This window comes from Oryzias melastigma, linkage group LG11, assembly GCF_002922805.2.
Source record: "Oryzias melastigma strain HK-1 linkage group LG11, ASM292280v2, whole genome shotgun sequence".
Lineage (NCBI taxonomy): Eukaryota > Metazoa > Chordata > Actinopteri > Beloniformes > Adrianichthyidae > Oryzias > Oryzias melastigma.
This window is the reverse complement of record NC_050522.1, coordinates 24,305,113-24,309,972: the sequence shown is the minus strand read 5'-3', so window position 1 is coordinate 24,309,972 and position 4,860 is coordinate 24,305,113. Positions and strand designations below refer to the sequence as shown.

General features: G+C 37.2%; 1 protein-coding gene across 2 annotated transcripts in view; it reads right to left on the bottom strand.

The window, feature by feature from the left end:
- The window catches only part of samd12 (sterile alpha motif domain containing 12), a 156,935-nt gene that overhangs the window by 67,850 nt on the left and 84,225 nt on the right, over positions 1-4,860 (bottom strand). The window lies entirely within an intron of this gene.

The window sequence follows — 4,860 nt, the reverse complement described above, 5'->3', positions numbered from 1 at the left end:
TCTCGTAAATTTACGACTTTAAAAATCATAATTTTATTTTATTATTTTTTTTTTTGGTGGCCCTAATACTCCATCGTACGACGGAGTATTAGGGCCACCAAAAAGAAAAAAAAAGTAATATTACGACTTTTTTTCTCGTAAATTTACGACTTTTAATCTCGTANAGCCATCGATACCCGTGCAGCTGTCCACTTCATTTCTTCCTCCACGAAAGCCAAGATCTCCTCCAAATCTGTGTGATGCTTCCGTCTGAAGAGGCCCAGTTTTCGGCATATTCTTTTCAATGTCCTCATGCTAATAATAATTTGATTTTGAGTCACCAAACGGTTAAGAATGTCTTTGTTTTTGAAACCTATACGGAAGTAAACCTTCACGAAATGCTCGTCTCTCATCTTCAAGCACATAGCTCTGATGAACAAACAACTGTGGTGTTTTCTCGTAAATTTACGTCTTTTAAACTCGTAAGATTTCGAGAAAAAAACTTGTAAATTTACGACTTTAAATCTCGTAGATTTACGAGATTTAAAGTCGTAAATATAGCCTATGACTTTTAAAGTCATAAATATACGACTTTATTCTCGTAATTTAGCAGTGACGAGTTTTTTCTTGTAAATTTACGAGAAAAAAAGTCGTAATATTACTTTTTTTCTTGTTTGGTGGCCCCAATACTCCGTCGTAGAATCGTATTTAGTCTTTTATGTATTTTACAACTGATTGCTTTTTTATTTTCGTTTCCAATTTGCCTCATTTCAAACTCTATTTTATTGTGAAGTACTTTGGTGCTCTGGAATAGTTCCAAAGTGCTATTTAAATAAAGCTTCTTACATTCAAAACAATTAGGCAGATCTGCTCCCAAAAGTTTGAGTACAAGTATTTGTGATGTTCATAATTACCAATTTGCGATCTTTCTAAATATTGTAGTAAAAATACAATTGAGACATAATGTATTTTGTGCTCTAAAATGCAGAATAACATTGGATTTGAAGTTTATATACTAAAAATAAACCTAATCTGACGCGCTATTGTCACCAGAAGTAAACAAACCTTCAAAATAAAGTGTCGGTGAACAGATTTTTCTTGGAACTTTTTTCTTTAAGATTTTGCAGCGTTTGCAAATGCAAATCTTCATAATTTACTTCTTAATAATGCCAAAAAACAAACATCTAACAAACCCTGTGTCCTGGGGTGCTTCTACGGTCGGTATTTTATTATTTTTTTAACATAAAGTGACCATTTTCTTGAGTCCTGTCAGAATCTGTGACATTTAAGTCTTTAATTTACCGCCGTTTCCCCGCGGGCAGGACGCGTCCACCTCCACATTACCGCTGCAGCCTCACATTTAGCTCCCAAATGCTTGTCAACAAAAGACGTGTGCACGGGCTGAAGCGTGAAGCTCGTTAGTCAGCACGTCTGGAATTACAGCTGCAGGTCTGAAATGAGTCAAAGTCGATGGAGAAGTCGGCCTGCAGTGAAAGCGCCGGGAGTCCCTCATTAGCTGCGGCGGCGGCGGCGGCGGCCGGTGGAGCGGCAGGCCATCCGGGGTCAGCGTGGACAGTAATCAAAAGCACCAGGAGAGCCCCTCCAGCACGGCGGCGAGGCGAGGGGGGGGGGATTGTGTCCGGAATCAAACGCCAGACATGAAAGCTATCGGAGCTGAAGCGACAAAAAGAGAAGAAGCTTCAAGAGATTCTCCTGTTCTAATGAAACGGCGACAGAAAAAGGACAAACGAAGATGAAACACAAATGTAAATAGAAACTACCTGTGAGGAGAAACGGCGGGAAAGGAAAGCTGACGTAAGACGGAAGGGGGAGGGGGATCAATCATGAGGAGTCGCGTAGCGGCCTTTCATCTTCTGACAACAAACCGCTTCAGTTTGAGACGTCCTCCCGCGGAGCGGGGGCCTCTCTACGGCTAACCCCCGCTGAGCACAAATGGAGGTTCTCCCCTTAAACCTCCTCCTGACTCAGGTGGGGGCGGGGCTTCAAGGCTCAACTTGTTTATCAAAAGTGAAATCTCTATACTTAAAATATAGACGTTCAGAGAGTTACATCATCATGAGCTTTAAAAAAAAGAAAGGCCTCATTTATATTTCATCCCTGAAGCCATTCCAGTCTCTAAATATTTATTAAGTAATTAAAGTAGAAATTAAAGAGCCTCTGAAGCCTGAGCTTGTGCGGCGGAGCGGCTTGTGGATTTAAAAAAAAAAAACCTTTAACCAGTTTATTTTACAGTCAAACCAGAACTGATTTTTGGGAAAGACAGACACTGATAGAGATAAAGCTAAAATCTGAGCAGTCAAAAGCAGTTTTAGGTCTACGTTCAACTTAATGTTTCGCTAAATGTTTAATATTTATGTAAAAACAAACATAAAGCCAAATGCTGCGTTCACACTAAACCTGATAAACGTATTTTACGGAGGATAAGTCACAGTTTTTTTCATAGTCCAGCCAAGGGTGCGACTTATACTCAGGAGCGACTTATTTGTGTGTATTTAAAAAAAAGGCATAAATAGTAGAGCTGGGTATCAGTTATAATTTCCAAAAACGATTTGATTCGATTCACAAGAGACTGAATTGATTCGATTTCGATTTTTCAATTCAATTTTAAGTTTACAAATTTATACACATTTGTTTAGAAATACATTAATAATCTATTTAATTTGAACATATTCATACTAATCTGATAAAGTTCACATACTATAAAATGTAAAATACTGATATTGTTAATATCATACAGTGCTACATAGTTTTTCTAAAGGAGAAGTTCTAACTAAAATATTCAGATCATTAACATTGGAAACATTGTTCTGCTTCTCCTGGAGGACGTTTCAGTTTGGACACTAGGTGGCGATCACGCTATAGAAGTACACTTTGTTCATGAAGAAGACAAAGGAGGGAGAAAACGAAGTTTTAGAGCACAAATTGTTACTTTAAAAATTATTTCCTTAAAAGAGTTTGGAAAATTAATGCCTGTAAGTAAATAAAGATGTTTATTTAGTCAACGATGTATTTTTTTGGTCAACCAAACGTTAGCATTAGCCGTCCTATGGGAAATTCTATTGAACGTTAGCATCAAGCTAGCCGACTTTAGCTTTGTGTGCTATCGATTTTTATCTTTTGTGAATTGTTGATTGATCTTTTAAGCTTAAATCGATTTAAATCAATTAATCGACTTTTTCATCCCAGCCCTAATAAATAGGCGTATATATTTGTTATTTTCCCAGTGTACACAAGTCATCCTTTAGCAGTTGTTTCCTTTAACAACCACTAGAGGGCGCTGCATCCAAAGTATTCTCTACTGACAGCAGTAGAAGAAGTGTCGTCCAAAACAAACATGGATGAGAATCTGATTGTTTTCCTCTAAAACTTTGATATTTTTTTTTTCATAGTTAACTTACTTTTAACTATAACTAAATATTTAATTCATAGGTGTAAATATACTAACAACAAACCTGTATTTGATGTTTTTCAAAAGAAATGACACCAAATATAAATGGTATTAAATCCTGCACTAACAAATTAGCTGTTAGAACAGTTGAAGCATGGTCACATTTGAAACTTTAGCAGAATCCTTTGGCTTTATTATTTTATCTACATGATTTATTTTAAAATTTTATGACATTTAATTTTATTTATACCATGGTCTGGGTGAATACTCGATTCTGATTGGCTGCTGGGTGTGCATTAAAAACTGATATACCACGGTGATAAACCACACCTAAAAAAGAAGTTCCGGTCACACAGACCAAACGTTCGATATCACTGCGCAGGCTTCTTTAAAACACATTTTTCCTTCATCGTCTGGACAAAACAAGCAGTAATGGATGAACTTTCTCTCTGAACTGATGCTTTATTCAACTTATTGTAGCGACCAGCATTTATATTCCTCTCCTTTTGTAAGGTAAATTAATATTGACAAATTGGTTATTCTCCTTCTAATAAAACACCACTCGACATGAGAGGTGTAGTCTTCTGTTTCACCACAAGAGGGAGTTTCTCATTTTAGAGCAGCTCAGAAGAACGAACCTGCCGTGAAATGAAACACAGACAGAAGCTGAATATGTTCTAGCTGCTCACTGAAGGATTAACGTCAGAAAAAGAAGAAAAATATCCTAATTTGTCCGGGTCTTTCTTTCAAAACAGCGACACTTTACCGCTGCAGCTGAGGTCTGTAACGGCTTCCGGCTTCATGCCGTGTTTCATGTCACCGTGACAACAAACCGCATCACGGATGATCAAATAGTCCGCTTTGTGTGAAAAAATGAGCTAAACCAAAGAAATAACAAGAATAAAGTACTAAATATTGATTAAGTGTTTATTTATTTTGTAAAGACCATGGTATAAGCGGGATAATACCCTCCGAAGAGTGCATTATGAGAAATTAACGCACTTCACGGAGGCAACCGTCCTCCGCTTCGCGTCGGACGGTTTAGGCCTCCGCGTCGTGCGTTAATTTCTCATAATGCACACTTCGTCGGGTATTATCCCTTACTTATTTCATTTTTTTTATCATTATCCTGGTAAGTGTGAAGATGTTGTTATTGGCCCGTATTGGGGACCGTCAATGTTTCTGTATGTGCAATACTTGTCAATAAAGCTTTGGATTTGAAAAAAAACCTTTGATATTTCTCTTATACAAATTAAAAGATTATTATTCTTGTATTTATTTTATTTTATTTGTTTTAGCTACACTTGGCTCGGCGGACTTTTTCTGAAACGTCAAGACTTTTCTCCTAAAAGTGCGACTTATATACGGTTTTCTTCTTCTTGATTGGACAATTTTTGCTCTTGCGACTCCGATGTAACTTCCGTTTATTAGTCCAGACAGGAACTAAGCACAGCTAAAAGTCCACAAAACTA